This window comes from Phyllobates terribilis, unplaced genomic scaffold (genome assembly GCF_046119375.1).
Source record: "Phyllobates terribilis strain yellow unplaced genomic scaffold, ASM4611937v1 Scaffold_4__5_contigs__length_816908805, whole genome shotgun sequence".
Lineage (NCBI taxonomy): Eukaryota > Metazoa > Chordata > Amphibia > Anura > Dendrobatidae > Phyllobates > Phyllobates terribilis.
The window spans coordinates 417,955,453-417,977,749 of record NW_027362764.1 but is presented as its reverse complement, the minus strand read 5'-3'; positions in this window follow the sequence as shown (position 1 = coordinate 417,977,749).

Sequence of the window (22,297 nt, the reverse complement as noted above, 5' to 3'; positions counted from 1 at the left end):
ACTGATGCAGTTAGTGAGGTCACCGGAGCTCTCAGCTGATTTTCAGCTAATTATCTCCGGTGAGCTCATTCCCAGTAACTCTGTGCTATACACTGCCGGGAGCAATCTTGCTCCTGTCAATGTATTGCCGGCTAATCATTAGCTGATTGAACTCCAGTGATCTCATTCATGCAGCACAGTGCTACACACTGACAGCTAGTCTTCGCTGTAGATTTTGACCGATTGAAATGTCATTACATGCGGTGGATCTGCATGTATTGACAAAACAAGTGCGGCATTAGAACACAGCGTTTTGGACACAGCGAAAATACGATGCTGGTTGCTGTTCTTGAGGACTTAGCGGCTAACAAAACTACTGTGAGCTGTTATTAATAGCCAGGAAACATGTTGGCCTAATGAGTCCTTCCTAGGCTAAAAATAGCAGCTCTCAGCTGCTCTAGAAATGACATCAATGGTAATTAATGCTAATGCAATTAGGGTTTACAGGATTAGGTGTCGCTGACAGCAAGCCCTTTGTTTAGTGATGAATAAGTGTCAACCAAACACCCTTATTACTAAACAAACCTGTAAGTAAAGAGTTAAATAAACACACACACAGAGTATAACACTTTATTTGAAATGCAACAGAAACATTATTTAATCATTTAAATTAACCAATACTCACCTCAGGTCCAACAGTAATCCAAAGGTTAAAGCGATGTTCCAGGTTTTTTTTTCAAATATCTTTCTTTAGATCCAAAATGTATTCATTGCTGTACAAAAAACGCATCAAAAAACACGTAAAAAATGCATAAAAAACACATAAAAAAAGCATCAAAACCGCGGCAAAACACGTGTTTTTGCTGGCAAGAGATGTATTAACCTTGCAGAAATTTCTTCAATCAAATCCTGAACGTGTGCACATACCCTAAGTCAGAACATTTCAGTAAGGTAACTTTTGGTAATCTAGCATAGAAATAGTATTTCATTATCTGGATTTCCAGACAACAAGATGTTTAATAAAGGTATTTTACTTTATATTTAATTTTTACTAACTTGGGCAATGGTATATTTTACTTGAAATATTACAATGTTATATTTATTTCTATTTAGATCAGAAGCGAATCTAAAATAATATATTTGGATAAGGCAAAATAATATATGTAAATATAAACTTCGGTGCAAACCTATATGTGCTTATTGGTTATTCTCATACATATATTTGCCAGACATATAAAGAGAAGACCATTCGGAGGAAATAGCAAAACCCATAAGGAACAACCGAACAAAAATAGTCAGAGAATATGATGCAAATAAAAAACCTTTATTGAATTCATAGTTAGGTAAGAGTGTGGCACTGCAGAGACAGGCGCACACACCTATTTGCATACGATAGTTAAAATATAATTAATGACAATTTAAAAATTTTGCTGACACAGGGCAATGTAGTGGTAAGAGAAAACCCACTATATAATATATCAGAGCAGAGGATATAAGTATACCACAGTACAATAATTGTTTAATGATATAGTGGTAAGTGGCAATACCTCCGTCTGAGGACTATTAAATAGACCTAATGTATAAATGCTTGTGCATGATCCAAATATAGATCTCCAACAAAAGGGAGTATATCAAAGTGCTTGTGCATAATCAGGGTCTACAGTAGGAGCTGCCAACAGTATATATCTCTTTATTACCTGTATAGTCAAGGAGACTTGTGCGACACCAACCCCAATGTGCATTTCGGTGTAAGCCTTCATCATGGGGTAACATCAGAAAGAGGGCGGGGGTTTAAGAATAGAAGTACAGCCAATAGGCATAGACCGGAAGTCCTGTGACACACCCGTTTTCCGGGAAACTCCGGAAGATATCGGGCATCCATGACATGTGATCCGCCGCATCAGGTCAGGCGATCCAATGATGTGAGCACATTTAAAGATACAGAAGCCAGAGGACACTCAGATCCAGGGGCAACGCATGCATTCCACTCCAATCCAGCATATGAGAGGAAGTCGATCAGTGACCACATCTTAGGGGTCACATAACATGGGTATCCATTATTGGAACGCTATAACTCTTGTGGAATAGCGACAAGCTCGGCTGTATGCGGAGGTAAAACACGGGATACTGTCTCGGGTTAGTTTATTCAGCAGTCATAAACAACCCTCGAGTCCATAGCGAAAACACAGCCCATTCGGCTAAAGAGACAAAACAAAATACAAAACTCGCTGCACAATCCGTATTTCGACCAAGGTCTGGCCACTCTGGATTAGGCACACACAGGTTCAGCACAGCACCTGTTTCCCCGGGTTCTGAACACACCTGAGTGTCAGGGCTGGCTATTTAAATCCCAGACACTCCCCCGATTGGAAGGTAGGGTGGATAACGACCCACCCTGCACTTTCATTATCCACTAAAAACATTCCCTTCTAACTGTGCTTCTATTAACTCTCTCTGCTCCGAGTGTGCAGGAGAACTCGCATGTTTTCACATCACTGAGTTTAAGAGTCTCAGCGACACATACCTCCCTTCTGAGACACTACCAGTGACTTTGTCACACTCTATATAGATGGAGGCCGGATTAAGAATGTACATATAGAAATCCACCACAAATGTTAGTAACATGTATCTATCATATCCCAGCTGAAGAGATAGTGTAGCAATAATACAAGACGCTGCATTTACATAAGGAGTCATGTGGACAAAAATAGCCCCATTGATCATGAAAAATAAATGTTTAAAACATATATACTATATAATATACCTCCTGAGGATCTCCTCATGGTCCAAACACACTTAATGATAGATATGTGTATAAAGGATATATGTAGCAATGTGTGCATACATGTGTAGATATCTGAATTCAATTGATAAATTACAATTATACCAAATGAATTAAAATTTATATATACACTGCTCAAAAAAATAAAGGGAACACTCAAATAACATATTCTAGATCTGAATGAATGAAATATTCTCATTGAATACTTTGTTCTGTGCAAAGTTAAATGTGCTGACAGCAAAATCACACAAAAATCATCAATGGAAATCAAATTTATTAACCAATGGAGGCCTGGATTTGGAGTCATCCCCAAAATTAAAGTGGAAAAACACACTACAGGCTGATCCAACTTTGATGTAATGTCCTTAAAGCAAGTCAAAATGAGGCTCAGTATTGTGTGTGGCCTCCACGTGCCTGTATGACCTCCCTACAACGCCTGGGCATGCTCCTGATGAGGTTGTGGATGGTCTCCTGTGAGATCTCCTCCCAGACCTGGACTAAAGTATCCGCCAACTTGTGGACAGTCTGTGGTGCAACGTGACGTTGGTGGATGGAGCGAGACATGATATACCAGATGTGCTTAATCAGATTCAGGTCTGGGGAACGGGCGGGCCAGTCCATAGCTTCAATGCCTTCATATTGCATGAACTGCTGACACACTCCAGTCACATGAGGTCTGGCATTGTCCTGCATTAGGAGGAACCCAGGGCAAACCAAACCAGCATATAGTCTCAAAAAGCAAAAAGGGTCTGAGGATCTCATCTCGGTACCTAATGGCAGTCAGGCTACCTCTGGCGAGCACATGAAGGGCTGTGCGGCCCTCCAAAGAAATGCCACCCCACACCATTACTGACCCATTGCCAAACCGTCTCCAGACTCTGTTACGTCTGTCACATGTGCTCAGTGTGAACCTGCTTTCATCTGTGAAGAGCACAGGGCGCCAGTGGCGACTTTGTCAATCCTCGTGTTCTGTGGCAAATGCCAAGCATCCTGCATGATGTTGGGCTGTGAGCACAACCCCCATCTGTGGACGTCGGTCCCTCATACAACCCTCATGGAGTCGGTTTCTAACTGTTTGTGCAGACACATGCACATTTGTGGCCTGCTGGAGGTCATTTTGCATGGCTCTGTTCCTCCTTGCACAAAGGCGGAGGTAGCGGTCCTGCTACTTGGTTGTTACCCTCTTTCGGCCCCCTCCACGTCTCCTGGTGTACTGGCCTGTCTCCTGGTAGTGCCTCCAGCCTCTGGACACTACACTGACAGACACAGCAAATCTTCTTGCCACAGCTCGCATTGACTGGATCCAGGCCTCTCGGGTCAGTACCAGCCTAGCATGTAACATATGTCTAATCTTTGTACACCATTCTCATTTTGTCTGTTATTCTCTATACATTTAATATTGTGGGAAGTATATCAGCACATTGCACTTTATCACTGTTCCACTTTATTACCTGCATATATAATACTTTAACACTTCATGTGGAGAATTGGTTGAGACATTCTTGTTATTTTTGCGCATGTTCATCTGAGTACTGCTGATACTTACCTGTGTGGCCCTTTTTCTCTTTTGTGATTCCTTTCCCCATTTCTTATTATGTATTTTTAAATTATCATCAATAAATGTTATATTTTATACTATATCTAGTGTATGTGTCACATATATAGGTTCTATGACATAATAGACACATTCACACATATAATTTTTCTTACATTTTTTTCTAATTGTTGTATCTTATAACTGAAAAGTGCTGATCTTTCAATCTCACTAATCTCAATTCATAGGTAAAATCTGTTTTTGCTGAATATTGACTTTTGCATACAGTTCTATGGAAAGGGGAAGAGGAGAGAGGAATGAGAGTCAGTTATAAACATTCTGATTCAAGGTCTCCTGAAACCACAGCTACACTATAAATTATACCATTCTTAACACTTCATTATGCACTAAAAGGAGTTGCAGCTGAGACCGTATGTTAACTTTTATCAAATCAGTAAGGTAATGAAAGGCGTCATAATTTACATACACGCTGACTGATATTTACAGACTAATAAATATGCTGCATTCATTTTTGCAAACTCCAGTGACCACCGCTACAACCATTCAGACATGTTAGACAATACTGTTATTAAAGGGAATCTGTCAGCACATTTGTGCTGTCTAAACTATTAATATGGACATGCTGGTTATAGACAGCTGAAAAACGTCCTACCTGTATGCCTCATATCAGATGCCTTGTTGATGAGAAATTATCTTTTATCACTTTATATAAATGACCTCTTCCAGGCTCTGGGGAGGAGGTTGCCTGGAAATAACTCTGCCTTTAGAGATTATTTTAAATATAAGGGGGAGTTACCAGTGTGATGTGTAATGGCTGCAATATTGTTGCAATAGAGCAGAGCTGAGAGAGAAGTAAAAAATGTGTTTGCAAGAAGACAAATTTAATTTCCCCTGTTCTGTGTTAGTTACTTGCCTCACACTGGTAACTCCTCCTTCATGTAAAGTAAGCTCTGGAGGCAGAGTTATCTTCCAGACAACATCCTCTTCACAGCCTAGAAGAGGTCTTTTTATGAAGTGATAAAAGATGATTTCTCAACAACAAGCCATATGAGGCAAATAGGTAGGGCATTCTATAGCCTGTATGCTCATAATAATAGATTAGATAGGTCAAATGTGGTGACAGATTCCCTTTAAAGAATGTTCAAATTAAGCCTTTCTTGACCTACATCTGTATCCTGCTTCAGACCTACAATTTTCTTTTAAATCTGCCCGAATAGTTCTCTGGCTTCCAGCATGTCCTGCCTCACCTGTTTGTCTGCCATTCAGCATAACTAGTTGTATGTCTCTTATGGTTCCATGTACTTTCCAGACTGGTGTGTCAATGCCTTGGGTCCGTCTGTCTGACACTAACCTGTAGCTTTGTGAATCCAACTCACAAAGTGAATCTAACAGATGTACTATTAGCCCCTTCATGATATATGATGAATATTTATATCATACAGTATCTTGTGTCCCTGCCTTTGATGCAGGCTCACATGCTGAGCTCACATCTTTCTCTGCACATGAGTGCTGCTTTAATCACTAAACAGCATAACAAGAAATAAAATCAAAACACCAGAATTCTTTTTTTTTGGCCGTCGCAACAATGCAATAAAATGCAATAAAAGGCGATCAAAACATCATATATACTCCAAAATGGTATCAGTAAAAACGTCAGCTCATTGAGCAAAAAATAAGCCAGCACACAGCCTCAGATCCCCAAAAAATTAAAACCCTCTGGGTCTTGGAAAATAGCAGCAAAGGCGAAAAAAAAAATTCATGCAAATTTACAAAGTTTTTGTTCACTATTTAAATAAAAAAAAACCTATACATGTTTGGTATCTGCTTACTTGTACTGACCTGGAAAATCATATTGCCCGGTCAGGTTTACCATATAATGAACATGATAAATGAAAAACCCAAAAAACAATTATGGAATTTAACTTTTTTGCAATTTCACTCCACTTGGATTTTTTTCCCATTTTCCAGTGCAATATGTGGTAAAATTAATAATGTCATTCAAAAGTACAACTCGTCAATCAAAAAATCAAGCCCTCATATGTCTATATTGATGGAAAAATTAAAACAGTTATGGCTCTTGGAGGAAAGAAAGGAAAAAATAAAAACGAAAAAACAGAAAATGTCCCTTTTAAATATAATGGTTGAATACATTGTTGAACAAAAGCAACCCTTTGAAATAACTCAGATTTTCCATCAGTGCCACAGACTTTATATTGGACACCTAATATGCATTCAAAGTGTGAAAAATGAAACTGTTTTCAGTTGTATGGGGGTTCCCAGGAGTCTGGCTTACATTGATCAAACAATTTTTGCCTATCATATGGATAAAGTTTAATTTTGGGATAATATTAGCTTTATTAAACACTTGTTCAATTGCACTCTAATGAAATGGCAGACTGTAGCAGTACTGTATTAAAGGAGCATACTATATTCACATGTGGTCGTTTTCACCAGAGCCATAAATAGCCATTCAATCACTGTTTTTTTTAACCCCTTTCCAATGTGGTGCGTATTAGTATGCTCCACGTCGGTACCCTCGGTTCAGCGCGGGCTCCGGCGCTGAGCCCGCACTGAACCGGGCACATGTCAGCTGATTTATACAGCTGACATGTGCCCGCAACAGCCGCGCGTGGAATCGCGATCTATCAGTTAAATTCCACTGTCAATCGATGACAGCGGCATTTAACTCGCGCTTCCAGGAAGCGGGTCACTGACTCCGCCCTTCGGTGAGCCCGTCACATGATCGCAGGTCACCGATGGGTTGGCATGACAACCCAGGGTCTGCAGCAGACCCCTGTGGTTGTCATGTCTAGATTGCTATGAGCGCCGCCCAGTGGCCGGCGCTCATAGCAAGTGAGCACATCTGCTACATACAAGCGATCTGATCATCGCCTGTTTGTAGCAGAAGGGATCAGATAACTGCTGCTTCTAGTCTCCCATGGAGACAGTTGAAGCAAGCAGAAAGTGTAAAAAAAAGTTTTTAAAAAAAATAAAAAATATATAAAACTTGAAATCACCCCCCTTTCGCCTCTTTCAAAATAAAACAATAAAAAAAAAAACACATACACATATTTTATATTGCCAAGTTCAGAATCGCCCAATCTATCGAAATAATAGAATAATTAATCCGATCGGTAAACGGCGTAGCAAGAAAAAAATTGTAAAAGCCATAATTATGGGTTTTTTTGTCGCCGCAACATTGCAATAAAATGCAATAACGGGCAATCAAAACATCGTATCTACCCCAAAATGGTATCAATAAAAACTTCAGCCCGGCGCGCAAAAAATAAGTCCTCACCCAGCCCCAGATCACGAAAAATAGAGACGCTACAGGTCTCAGAAAATGATGACTTTTTTATTTTTTTTTAACAAACTTTGGACTTTTTTTCACTACATAAATAAAAAAGAAGCTGTACATGTTTGGTATTTACAAACTTGTAATGACCTGGAGAATAATAATGGAAGGTCAGTTATAGCATTCAGTGAACGTGGTAAAGAAAAAAAACAACTGTGGTATTGCACTTTTTTGCAATTTCACCGCATTTTGAATTTTTTTCCCATTTTCCAGTACATGGTATGGTAGAACCAGTGATGTCGTTCAAAGGTACAACTTGTCCAGCAAAAAATAAGCCCTCATATGGCCATATAGACAGAAAAATAGAAAAGTTATGGCTCTGGAAACAAGAGGAGCAAAAAATGAAAACGCAAAAATGGAAAATGCTCCGGTCATTAAGGGGTTAAGCTCCTAACCATGGTCTTGTAGAGGCTGCAAAAAGGGACATCAATTCTATCGAAATCAGTGTGAAGGGGTCACTTTCTATAGGCATATTATACAAGTTTATCTATAATATAAATTCAATAAGATAATGAATAATTTTTATTACATTTTGAAGATGTTGTTATTGTTTTTTTAAAACAAGGGGACAGCTATGGTTACCAAAATTCTCCAGATTTGTAAACAGATAATTATTAGTGATGAGCGAGCACGAAAATGCTTGGGTACTCGTTGCTTGGGTCGAGCAAATTGGAATACTCAGGTGCTAGACCCGAGCAACGAGCCCAATGAAAGTCTATGGGAAACTCGAGCATTTTTCAGGTGGCTCTCCCCGGTGGTCTGCAGAGGGCCTAAAAATTGCCAAAATAGATGGGAACAGTGCTCAAATGACATGGGAACAGCATGGGGAAGACCCCTGGAAGCATTTCTGACTCCCAGGTCACAGCTGTCAACAACGTTGTCAGAGTATTAAGCCACTTTTCCGGATTCACAATAAAACATACAAAAACAAAAACAAAATGGATTTTCCTGGGAAATATATTAAGGAACATCCTTTCCAGGGTAATGATTTGTATATAAGGCAAAATAAATAGCCAAAACCAAAAATACTCCTCCACACCTTGGGCTATGTTCACATGTAGCGTTTTTAATGCATTTATGCACTTTTGCATTGCCTTCAACAAAGACAAATGCATTCACTGGGAAATGTCATTTTAACATTTTACAACCTTATCTGGCCATGTGGTGTGTGACACATCATGAGACACATGCATACAGTGCTGAAAAGACATGGGAACAGCATGGAGAAGACCTCTGGAAGCAATTCTGACTCCAAGGTCACTGCCTAAAAGTGTGCCCATCATAAGTGATCCTTGGCGCATGCGAAGATGCCTCCCCCCATGCACCTGTCGTTGCAGACTTGCAACAATCACCGTCCATGTCCTTGTCCCAGTGCAGCGTTCAGTTGTCCCTACCCCATTCCTTGGAATGCAAGTGCAAGTATTCAGCCAGCCACCCACCCACAGGCTGCAATACTATACTGCCAAATTTTTGACAGCTGCTTTCACTTGAAATGTGGCCTTTTAGGCTCATGGAGGCGGAAGCGTTTCATAACCTCATGCCGACGGCAGCCGGTGTCCATACTCGGTCCCCAGCTGCCACTATTTCTCCTGGTATCGTCTCCGCCTTCCACAAGCACGGGTCCCACAACATTACCCGTGCCCTCTCCAGTGCACTTACTGGGAAGGAGCCTCTAACCACAAACAAGTGAACAGGTGAATGTGGCCAGGGACGATACGGAGCCAGTCTACAGTTTTTTTTGCTGAGAGTTGTATTTAGCTCGGTGAAAGGACTGGCATAGAGGGAAACCGTATCTACCCTGGGTGTCATTTCTCCTAGGAAGTCCTCTAATGCAGCTTATTGCAGAAGCAATGGCAGCCCGTCCAACATCAACTCTCACTTGTCGGTGGTACTTTGACACACAAACATCTTTCTTTGCACATTTAATTTCATGAATACAGAGTTGGACAATGGCCTGATCTGCAATGCGGATAAGAAATATCATGCATAAGCATGTCCGATCCACATTAAAAAAGCAGCCATAGAGTGTCCGGGAACCTTCTCCCACACTTTTCTTAGCCAGGGCTGCTTCTTGGCAGGGTTGGACGGGCCCACCAGAGAACCGGAGACTTCTCCGGTGGGCCCTGGCTTCTCCTTCAGGAGAGTTCATAGTGCCGAGGTGAGGCCATGATGATGATAGAGGCCACCATCTGCTTAGTTTTCTGTTACTTGGAATGCAAGCGCAAATATGCAGCCAGCCACTCACCCCCACCCACAGACCGCAACACTAAACTGTCAGATTTCTGGGCAGCTGCTTGCACTTGAAATATGGCCTTTTAGGCTCGAGGAGGCGGAAGCTGCCTACAATCGTATGGCGGCGGCGACCGGATATCCATACTGGGTCTCCTATACTGTTATTGCGTATCCAGTGACTGGAAGGGCTGCCAAAAATTTGGACGCAATACCCCTTTGAAGATACATAAAGGAGGGTCTCAGTAAAAAAAATGTCCCCATTATAAAGGAGCGGGTCTCCTATAGTGGTAATGCCCATGCTGTGGCTGCAAGGGCTTCCAAAATTTGGTAAAAACCCCACTAAGAATTTAAAGACACACAGAGCAGGGCTAAAGTAACAAGTATGACAAGTTCCCATTAGAAAGGAGAGGGTCTGCTATACAGTTATATGGTATGCAGTGAGTCTAACGGCTGACCAATTTTAGGAAAAACTCCACTAAGAATTTAAAGACAGACAGAGCAGGGCCACAGTAACAAGTACGACATGTTCCCATTAGAAAAGAGAGGGTCTGCTATACAGTTATAGGGTATGCAGTGAGTCTAACGTCTGACCAATTTTAGGAAAAACCCCACTAAGAATTTAAAGACACATAGAGCAGGGCCACAGTAACAAGGTACGACATGTTCCCATTAGTAAGGAGAGGGTCTGCTATACAGTTATGGGGTATGCAGTGAGTCCAAAGGCTGAAGAATTTTAGGAAAAACCCCATTAAAAATTTAAAGACACATAGAGCAGGGCCACAGTAATGACAAATTCCATTTAGAAAGCAGAGAGTCTGCTATACTGTTATAGGGTATACAGTGAGTCCAACGGCTGACCAATTTTAGGAAAAACCCCACTAAGAATTTAAAGACACATAGAGCAGGGCCACAGTAACAAAGTACGACATGTTCCCTTTAGAAAGGAGAGGGTCTGCTGTACAGTTATAGGGTATGCAGTGAGTCTAGCGCATGACCAATTTGAAGAAAAACCCCACTAAGAATTTAAAGACACACAGAGCAGGGCCACAGTAACAAGTACAACATGTTCCCATTTGAAAGGAGAGGGTCTGCTATACAGTTATAGGGTATGCAGTGAGTCCAACGGCTGACCAATTTTAGGAATAACCCCACTAAGAATTTAAAGACACACAGAGCAGGGCCACAGTAACAACTACGACTAGTGTTGAGCGACACTGCTCGTTACTCGCCCAAGCAACTCACCACTCGGCATGTTCGGCGAGCACCAAGCATTTCAGGGTTACTCGGGCTGGAGCTCAGGTCTCAGCCCTGCACGTTTGGCGCTCTTTACAGAGCTAATGAACATGCAGGGATTTCCAGCCAGTCACTGGAATGCCACAGCCATGTTGTTTGTGGGCATTACAGAGATTGGCTGGCCACACAGCATCACCTTAAGTATTTAAAAGAGGGTGCCGCCATCTAGGACACAGTCGCTCCGGATCAGACAGTGTAAGGAGAGTGCTGCTGAGTTAGGGAGAGATATATAGTGCAAAATAGGTAGTGTAGGGTCTCTAAAGCCTGCCAAATCAAACAAACAGTCCTTCTCAGGACTAATATCCATCCCAGATATCAGGCAGGCAGGCAGGCTGTATAGGAGACGCAGTGGTTATACCAGAAAACGCTGCATTACAGTCCTGTGTGCTCCCGTTGGTCAAATTGCTAGACTTATCCCCCGGTCTCAGAGGCCAGGAAAAATCCTTTTTTTTTTCATCTAAATCTTGTATTTTTTTTTCCTCAGTCAGACTGTACAAATATGCGTCTTATTAACCTTTTGGTATCCCCCCCCCCCAAAAAAAAATTCAGTGTGTCTGTGACTGTTCAGACAAGAATATGTATGTTTAAAAGAGTCTGGTGTAGGCTAGAGAAATAGAACTGTGGTTTTGCAGTTCCACTGGTCAAATCTCTGTATTATCCTGCTTTTAGTATTTTTTGCCGTAAAAAAAACTGTAATAGTGTCTCCCTGACTGGTCAGACCAATATATCTGTTTAAAAGAGTCTTGTGTAGGCCAGAGAAATAGAACTGTGGTTTTGCAGTTCCACGGGTTAAATCTCTGTATTATCCAGCTATCGGCATTTTTTGCCGTGAAAAATAACTGTAATAGTGTCTCCCTGACTGGTCAGACCAATATATCTGTTTAAAAGAGTCTGGTGTAGGCCAGAGAATTAGAACTGTGGTTTTGCAGTTTCACCAGTTAAATCTCTGTATTATCCTGCTTTTAGCATTTTTTGCCGTAAATAAAACTGTAAGGCTATGTGCCCACGATGCAGAAATGAAGCAGAAAATTTCTGCAGCATTTCTGCATCTCCCTGGCAGAAAAAACGCATGCAGATTGTGCATGCGTTTTTCCTGCAGAATACATGCGCATTCACATGCGTTTCCACATGCGTTAACGCATGCGTTTCCGCATGTGGACTGACAAGCACTTTCCAGGCGATAGCATCACTTGGAAAGTGCTTGACAACTAGGTCACACTGTATAAATCCATGCAAACAGCATGGATTTATATAGTGTGACCGTAAAAAAAAAAAATAAAGCTATACTTAGCTCCGATGCCGCCGCGTGTGCTGTCGCGCTCGTCCTGGCTTCTTCCTGGTTGCCGGGCTATCGCGAGACAGCCTGCGGTCACATGACCGCGACATCATCTCAGGTCCTGGAAGGAGAAGCGCTGCAGGGGCCGCCGGACAAGTGAATATAAACTTTATAATTTTATTATTTTTTTCACAGGTACAATGGTACCCAGGTCTGGATGAGAGTCTTCTCTCCTCCAGAACTGGGTACCATCCGCACATTGAAACGCATTTTATCCGCATGTACAAATGTACAGACACGGATATTATGCGTCTCAATGCAAGTCAATGGCGGCCATTCCGCTGCGCTTCCGCAAAATTAATGAACATTCTGCGGATTTATGAGCGCTGCAGAAACGCTGCGGAAAAATCCGCAGCATGTGCATTGACATTGCGGAATGCCATTGGGGACCATGGGGTACGGATTACCAAGCGTTTTTGATGCGCATGAAAAACGCATCGTGGGCACACAGCCTATTAGTGTCACCCTGACTGGTCAGACCAATATATCTGTTTAAAAGAGTCTGGTGTAGGCCAGAGAAATAGATCTGTGGTTTTGCAGTTCCACGGGTCAAATCTCTGTATTATCCTGCTATTGGCATATTTTGCCGTAAAAAAATACTGTAATAGTGTCTCCCTGACTAGTCAGACACCAATATATCTGTTTAAAAGAGTCTGGTGTACGCCAGAGAAATAGAACTGTGGTTTTGCAGTTCCACGGGTCAAATCTCTGTATTATCCTGCTTTTGGCATTTTTAGCCGTAAAAAAATACTGTAATAGTGTCTTCCTGACTGGTCAGACACCAATATATCTGATTAAAAGAGTCTGGTGTAGGCCAGAGAAATAGAACTGTGGTTTTCCTCTTCCACTGTTCTAATCTCCTTTTAATTACCCTTTTTCCATTGATAGTGCGAGTGTAAGCTATTTTACTTCATTTACAAGGGGCAAGGAACGTGGCAAGGGACGTGGAACTGGATGTTCTGGTGATGGTGCGTGTAGAGGACGGGGCCGTGGCCAAGGTGAAAATGGGCCACAACCAACAGCCACATCTTCTCGCTCCCACTTCTTGACCGAATTACTAGGGAAGCACACTACAACACCAGTATTGCGAACTGATCAGTGTGAACAGGTTATTAATTGGATAGCAGATAATACTTCCAGTTACCTGGGCACCACCACCTCCGGTCTTTCTTCCACACTGTCAAGTTTTAGTAGCCGTGAGTCTCGACCGCATACTCCTCCTCACCCTGATGCTCCTTCCTCCCACCATGCCGAGTGTCGTCAGACAGCAACTGATCCCACACTTGGACACTCTGAAAAGCTGTTCACTGGTCCATTTCCATATTTGTGCCCCTCGCCTGCTCCTCTTGAAGTGGTGGAAGAGGAAATCCCATGTAGAGATGCCCAAATATTTGAACAGCCACGGCCACAGGAAGTCGACGCTGGCAATTTGTCACAAGAGGTGGATGATGACGAGACACAATTGCCACGAAGTGAGGAGGAGGATCGTGGTGCGCAAGTGGAAGAGGAGGAGGTGGTGGATGATCTAGTTACTGACCCAAAGTGGCAGGAGGACATGCAGAGCGTGGCCAACAGCACACAGGGGGAGGGAGGCAGAGTACCCCAACAGGCAGGAAGAATCAGTGTGGTTGCAGCACACAGAAGGTGGGCAACAGTTCCCCGACACACCAACACGGGGGACATTGCCAGTACAACCGGTAGGTCTTACAGAGTCTGGAATTTTTTTAAAGACCCTGCTGATAACCCCAAAAAGGCCATTGTGTTGTGTGTTGTGCGTGTAATAGAACCCTCTGTTGTGCATCAAAGGCAATCCCCTGTCCATACTGCATGCAAAGATGCCCCCTACTCTCAGTCTTCACTGTCCACAGCATCAACGTCCACGTCCACGTCCCACCGCAGCGTTCAATTGTCCATATCCCAAAGCTTTGCACGAAAGCGGAAATTCGCAGCCAACGCCCCACAGGCCACAGTCCTAAATTCGCACATTTCACGACTGCTTGCGTTGGAAATGCTGCATTTTAGGCTGGTGGAGACGGAATCCTTCCGCAACCTTATGGCGGTGGCCGTCCCTCGGTACTTGGTCCCCTGCCGACACTATTTTGCCCGGTGTGCCATCCCCGCACTACACAAGCACGTGTCCCAAAATATCTTCCGTGCCCTCAACAACACAGTTACTGGGAGAGTCCACCTGACAACGGACACGTGGACAAGTGCTTGTGGCCAGGGATGGTACATCTCCCTGACGGCATACTGGTTAAACATAGTGGAAGCCGGGACCCAGTCGGACCTTGGGACGGAACACATCCTCCCCACACCGTGGATTGCGGGCCCTATGTCAGTCAGAGCTGCCCCCACAGTGTACAGCTCTTGTGAATCATCCTCCTCCTCCTTCTCATGTTCAGCCTCCATCTCAGATATCACCACATCAGTTACAAGCTGGAAGCACTGCAGTACTGCCTCAGCCAAGCGGCAACAGGCTGTGCTGAAACTTATAAGCTTAGGTGATAAACCTCACACTGCTTGAAAGAGCAGGCAGATCTGTGGCTGAGACCGCTGAACCTACGTCCAGGCATGGTCGTGTGTGACAATGGCCGTAACCTGGTGGCGGCTCTGAGGCGAGGCAAGATCACACATGTACCATGCCTGGCTCATGTGCTTAACCTCGTGGTTCAGCAGTTTCTTAAATCGTACCCCGAGTTGCCAGATCGGGACGTGAAAGTACGCCGCCTGTCAGCTCATTTTCGCAAGTCGGCTACTGCTTCCGCCTCCCTTGCTGTGTTGCAGCAGCGTTTGCAGCTTCCCGCACACCGACTGGTGTGTGATGTCCCCACACGTTGGAACTCTACCCTCCACATGTTGCAACAAGGCCGTCGATGTTCAGGTCAGACTCCACACATAAGCCCTCAGGAGTGGACCTGGATGTCTGACATATGTACCATCCTGACAAACTTTGAGGAGTCCACCAAGATGGTGAGTGGCGATGACGCCATCATTAGCATCAGCATCCCACTTGTCTGTCTTTTGCAACGCTCTCTGCAGAGAATTAAAGAGGAGGCATTGCAGCCAGAGTATGATGAGATGGATCAAGAAGCCGTAATGGGCGATTACACACAGTCCAGCCTCATCTCATCCCAGCATGCATTGGGGGACAATGAGGGAGAGGAAGAGGAGGAAGAGGAGGAGGAGGAAGAACAGGAGCTGGTATCATGCGCTGTAGACGGTAGTACCTGTACAACTGTCATACCGTCGGTTCAGCGTATGTGGCCTGAGGACAAGGGAGAGGAGAAGGAGAAGGAGAGCATGGTCAGTCGTCATCTTGGTGAGGACACGGAAGTCTTGCCTGTTACCAGTCTGGCACGCATGGCTGACGTAATGTTACGCTGCCTTAACTGTGACCCTCGCGTTGTCAAAATTTTGGGTGACAGTCATTAGTGGTTGGTGACACTTTTAGACCCCCCTCTACAAGGAGAACTTTTACTCTCTTATTCCTGAGATGGAGAGGTCTACAAAAATGTGGCAGTACCAGAAGACCCTTGCTGCAGAACTGTTAAAAAATTCCCATCTGAACACACTAGCGGCAGAGGTCACAGTTCGTTAACCAACCAAGGCGTACAGGCGAGAGAGACGCAACTCCAATCCAGCAGAGGCAGGGGAACACTGTCAACATTTTCGGACAGTTTTCTGAGACCTGCCGAGCTTACAGGCCCTGAGGCGCGGGGTACTCTCACAAGGAGTGGAAAGTTTCAAAAGATGGTGAGGGAGTACCTTGCCGACCGTTCCAGCATCCTCCGTGATTCCTCTGTGCCTTTTAATTATTGGGTTTCCAAGCTAGACACTTGGAATGAACTCGCTGTGTACGCCTTGGAGGTCCTGGCCTCCCCTGCCGCTAGTGTGTTATCGGAGCGTGTTTTTAGTGCCGCTGGTGGATTTATAACTGATAAGCGCACTCGCCTGTCAACTGACAATGCTGACAAGCTGACCCTTATCAAAATGAACAAGGGCTGTATTGGGCCCAACTTCTCATCACCAGCAAATGACAGCAGAGTAACATAAAGTCAAATCCACTGTGTTATTTCAGGAGGTGTATTCCCATGCACCGCTTCACACCCACACATGGGTATACGCTTCCTCATTTCGGCTGTATTTTGCTATTCTCCTTATCCTCAGTCTCCACTACCACTATACCAGCAGGGTGACTGTGGTCCATGTTGCCAGCATTGCAAGTTCCTCTGTCCTAATTTTTGGCAGCTTTTGTTTGGAAGGCATAGGCAAAGACTATGGAAGACCCACTCCCCAATAATGGGAATATTGTTTTTAATATGCTGTACTGCAAGGCTCTTGTTTGCCAGCATTGCAAGTTCCTCCATCCTAATTTTTGGCAGCTTTTGCTTGGAAGGCATAGGCAAAGACTATGGGAGACCCACTCCCCAATAATGGAAATAATGTTTTTAATATGCTGTACTGCATGGCGCTTGTAAGGGGCAATAAAACCCATCTTGTTAAGCTACTGTGACATCCACCATTCTTCCAATGGGCATTAAAACCGTCTTGTTAACCTACTCTGACCTCCACGTCTCTTCCAAGGGGCATTAATACCGTCTTGTTAAGCTACTGTGACCTCCATCGCTCTTCAAAGGGGCATTAAAACCGGCTTATTAAGCTACTGGGACCTCCACCACTTCTCCAAGGGACATTAAAACCGTCTTGTTAACTACTGCGACCTCCACCAGTTTTCGAAGGGGCATTAAAACCGTCTTGTTAGATCACTCTGACCTCCACGTCTCTTCCATGGGGCATTAAAACTGTCTTGTTAAGCTACTGTGACCTCCACCATTCTTCTAAGCGGCATTAAAACCGTCGTGTTAAGCTACTGCGACCTCCAACACGTCTCCAAGGGGCATTAAAACCGTCTTGTTAAGTTACTGCGAACTCCACCACAATTCCAAGGGGCATTAAAACCATCTTTTTAAACCACTCTGACCTCCACGTCTCTTCCAAAGGGCATTAAAACATTCTTGTTAAGCTACTGCGACCTCCATGTCTCTTCCAAGGGGCATTACAACCTTCTTGTTAAGCTACTGTGACCTCCATGTCTCTTCTACGGGGCATTAAAACCAACTTGTTAAGCTACTGCGACCTCCACCACTCTTCCAAGAGGCATTAAAACCATCTTGTTAAACGACTCTGACCTCCACGTCTCTTCCAAAGGGCATTATAACCATCTTGTTAAGCTACTGCGACCTCCACCACTTCTCCAAGCGGCATTAAAACCGTCGTGTTAAGCTACTGCGACCTCCACCACTTCTCCAAGGGGCATTAAAACCGTCTTGTTAAGTTACTGCGAACTCCACCACAATTCCAAGGGGCATTAAAACCATCTTTTTAAACCACTCTGACCTCCACGTCTCTTCCAAGGGGCATTAAAACATTCTTGTTAAGCTACTGCGACCTCCATGTCTCTTCCAAGGGGCATTACAACCTTCTTGTTAAGCTACTGTGACCTCCATGTCTCTTCTACGGGGCATTAAAACCAACTTGTTAAGCTACTGCGACCTCCACCACTCTTCCAAGAGGCTTTAAAACCATCTTGTTAAACGACTCTGATCTCCACGTCTCTTCCAAAGGGCATTATAACCATCTTGTTAAGCTACTGCGACCTCCACCACTTCTCCAAGGGGCATTAAAACCGTCTTGTTAAGCTACTGCGACCTCCACAACTTTTCCAAGGGGCATGAAAACCGTTTTGTTAAACCACTCTGACCTCCACGTCTTTTCCAAGGGGCATTAAAACCGTCTAGTTAAGCTACTGCGACCTACACCACTTTTTCAAGGGGCTTAAAAACCATCTGGTTAAGCTACTGCGACCTCCACCACTTTTCCAAGGGGCATTAAAACCGTCTTGTTAAGCAACTGCGACCTCCACCACTTTTCCAAGGGGCACTGATATTGTCTTTTTATTCCACTGTGACCTCCACCACTCTTCCAAGGGGCATTGATATTGTCTTTTTATTCCACTGTGACCTCCACCATTCTTCCAAGGGGCATTAAAACCATCTTGTTAATCTACTGCGACCTCCACCACTTTTCCAAGAGGCATTGATATTGTCTTTTTATTCCACTGCGACCTCCACCATTCTTACAAGGGGCATTAAAACTATCTTGTTAAGCTACTGCGACCTCCACCACTTTTCCAAGGGGCTTTAAAACCGTCTTTTTAAGCTACTGCAACCTCCACCACTTTTCCAAGGGGCATTAAAACCGTATTGTTAAGCTACTGCGACCTCCACCACTCTTCCAAGGGGCATTGATATTGTCTTTTTATTCCACTGTGACCTCAAAGTTTTTTCCAAGGGGCATTTAAACAGTCTTGTTAAGCTACTTTGACCTCCACCTCTCTTCCAAGGGGCATTAAAACCGTCTTGTTAAGCTACTGCGACGTCCACCACTTTTCTAAGGGGCATTGATATTGTCTTTTTATTCCACTGCGACCTCCAATATTCTTCCAAGGGGCATTGAAACAGTCTTGTTAAGCAACTGCAACCTCCACCACTTTTCCAAGGGGCATTGATATTGTCTTTTTATTCCACTGCGACCTCCACCATTCTTCCAAGGGGCATTAAAACCGACTTGTTAAGCTACTGTAACCTCCACCACTTTTCCAAGGGGCATTGATATTGTCTTTTTATTCCACTGCGACCTCCACCATTCTTCCAAGGGGCATTAAAACCTTCTTGTTGAGCTACTGCAACCTCCACCACTTTTCCAAGGGGCCTCGATATTGTCTTTTTATTTCCCTGCGACCTCCACCATTCATCCAAGGGGCATTAAAACCGTCTTGTTAAGCAACTGCGACCTCCATCATTTTTCCAAGGGGCATTAAAACCATCTTGTTAAGCTCCTGCGACCTCCACGTCTCTTCCACGGGGCATTGAAACCATCTTGTTAAGCTACTGCGACCTCCACCACTTTTCCAAGGGGCATTAAAACCGTTTTGTTAAGCTACTGCGACCTCCACCACTTTTCAAAGGGGCATTGATATTGTCTTTTCATTCTTCTACGACCTCCACCCTTCTTCCCAGGGCCATTAAAACAGTCTTGTTAAACCACTCTGACCTCCACATCTCTTCCAAGGGGCATTAAAACTGTCTTGTTAAGCTACTGTGACCTCCACCACTCTTCCAAGGGGCATTAAAACCGTCTTGTTAAACCAGTCTGACCTCCACGTCTCTTCCAAGGGGCATTAAAACCGTCTAGTTAAGCTACTGCAACCTTCACCACTTTTCCAAGGGGCATTAAAACCGTCTTGTTAAGCTACTGTGACCTCCACGTCTCCTCCACGGGGCATAAAAACCATCTTGTTAAACTACTGCGACCTCCAACGCGCTTCCTAGGGGCATTAAAACCGTCTTGTTAAGCTACTGCGACCTCCACGTCTCTTCCAAGGGGCATCAAAACCGTCTTGTTAAGCTACTGCAACCTCCTCCACTTTTGCATGGGGCATTAAAACCGTATTGTTAAGCTACTGCGACCTCCACCACTCTTCCAAGGGGCATTGATATTGTCTTTTTATTCCACTGTGACGTCAACGACTCTTCCAAGGGGCAATTAAACAGTCTTGTTAAGCTACTTTGACCTCCACCTCTCTTGCAAGGGGCATTAAAACCGTCTTGTTAAGCTACTGCGCCCTCCACCACTTTTTCAAGGGGCATTGATATTGTCTTTTTATTCCACTGCCACTTCCACCATTCTTCCAAGGGGCATTAAAACCATCTTGTTAAGCTACTGCGACCTCCATCACTTCTCCAAAGGGCATTAAAACCGACTTGTTAAGCTACTGCAACCTCCACCACTTTTCCAAGGGGCATTGATACTGACTTTTTATTCCACTGCGACCTCCACCATTCTTCCAAGGGTCATTAAAACCATCTTATTAAGCTACTGCAACCTCCACCACTTTTCCAAGGGGCCTCGATATTGTCTTTTTATTTCCCTGTGACCTCCACTATTCTTCGTAGGGGCATTAAAACCGTCTTGTTAAGCTACTGCGACCTCCACCATTCTTACAAGGGGCATTAAAACCATCTTGTTAAGCTACTGCGACATCCACATCTCTTCCAAGGGGCATCAAAACCGTCTTGTTAAGCTACTGCGACCTCCACGTCTCTTCCAAAGGGCATTAAAACCGTCTTGTTAAACTACTGCGACCTCCACCACTTCTCCAAGGGTCATTAAAACCGTCTTGTTAAGCTACTGCGACCTCCACAACTTTTCCAAGAGGCATTAAAACCGTCTTGTTAAACCACTCTGACCTCCACGTCTCTTCCAAGGAGCATTAAAACCGTCTTGTTAAGCTACTGTGACCTCCACGTCTCTCCACGGGGCATTAAAACCGTCTTGTTAAACTACTACGACCTCCAACGCTCTTCCAAGTGGCATTAAAACCATCTTATTAAGCTACTGCGACCCCCACCTCTTCTCCAAGGGGCATTAACCCCTTACTTACCGGGGACGTATTAGTACGCATATTTGCGTGCCCCGGGTTCAGTGAGGGCTGCTGCGCTGAGCCCTCACTGAACGGAGCACATGTCAGCTGATTCTTACAGCTGACATGTGCCCGCAACTGCCGCGGGTGGAATCGCGATCCACCCTCGGCTGTTAACATGTTAAATGCCGCTGTCAATCTCCGACAGCAGCATTTAACGCGAGCTTCCGGGTATCGTGTCATAAGCCCCGCCCACCGGCAACCCCGTCACGTGATCGCGGGTCGCCGATGGGCGTGCATGACAACGCAGGGTCTGCAACAGACGCCTGTGGTTGTCATGATCTTGTTGCTATGAGCGCCACCTAGTGGTCGGCGCTCATAGCACAGGACCATTTCTGCTGCATGCAGGGGACCTGCTCGTCCCATGTATGTAGCAGAGGCGATCGGATAGTTGCTGCTTCTATTCTCCTATGGAGACTATAGAAGCATGCAAAAAGTAAAAAAAAAAAGTTTTTAAAAATATAAAAAAAATAAAAAAATATAAAAGTTTAAATCACCCCCCTTTCGCCCCATTCAAAATAAAATATATAAAAAAAAAACCCACATACACATATTTGCTATCGCCGCATTCAGAATCGCCCGATCTATCAACATTAAAAAAGAATTAATCCGATTGGTAAACGGCGTAACGAGAAAAAAAATCTAAACGCCAGAATTACGTTTTTTGGTCGCCGCAAAATTGCAATAAAATGCAATAACGGGCGATCAAAACATCGGATCTACCCCAAATGTAACCAATAAAAACGTTTGCCCGGTGCGCAAAAAATAAGCCATAAACCAGCCCCAGATCACGAAAAATGGAGACGCTACGGGTCTTAGAAAATGGCGCTATTTTTTTTTATTTTTTTTTTTACCAAATTTTGGAATTTTTTTTCACCTCTTAAATATAAAAGAACCTATACATGTTTGGTGACTATGAACTTGTAATGACCTGTAGAATAAGAAGGGCAGGTCAGTTTTAGCATTCAGTGAACGTGGTAAAAAAATAAATAAAAAACAACTGTGGTATTGCACTTTTTTTGCAATTTTACCGCACTTGGAATTTTTTTCCCGTTTTCCCGTACAGGATATGGTAAAACTAGTAATGGCGTTGAAAAGTACAACTCGTCCCGCAAAAAATAAGCCATCATATGGCCATATTGACCAAAAAATATAAACGCTATGGCTCTGGGAACAAGGGGAGCAAAAACGAAAATGCAAAAACGGAAAATGCTCCGGGGCTT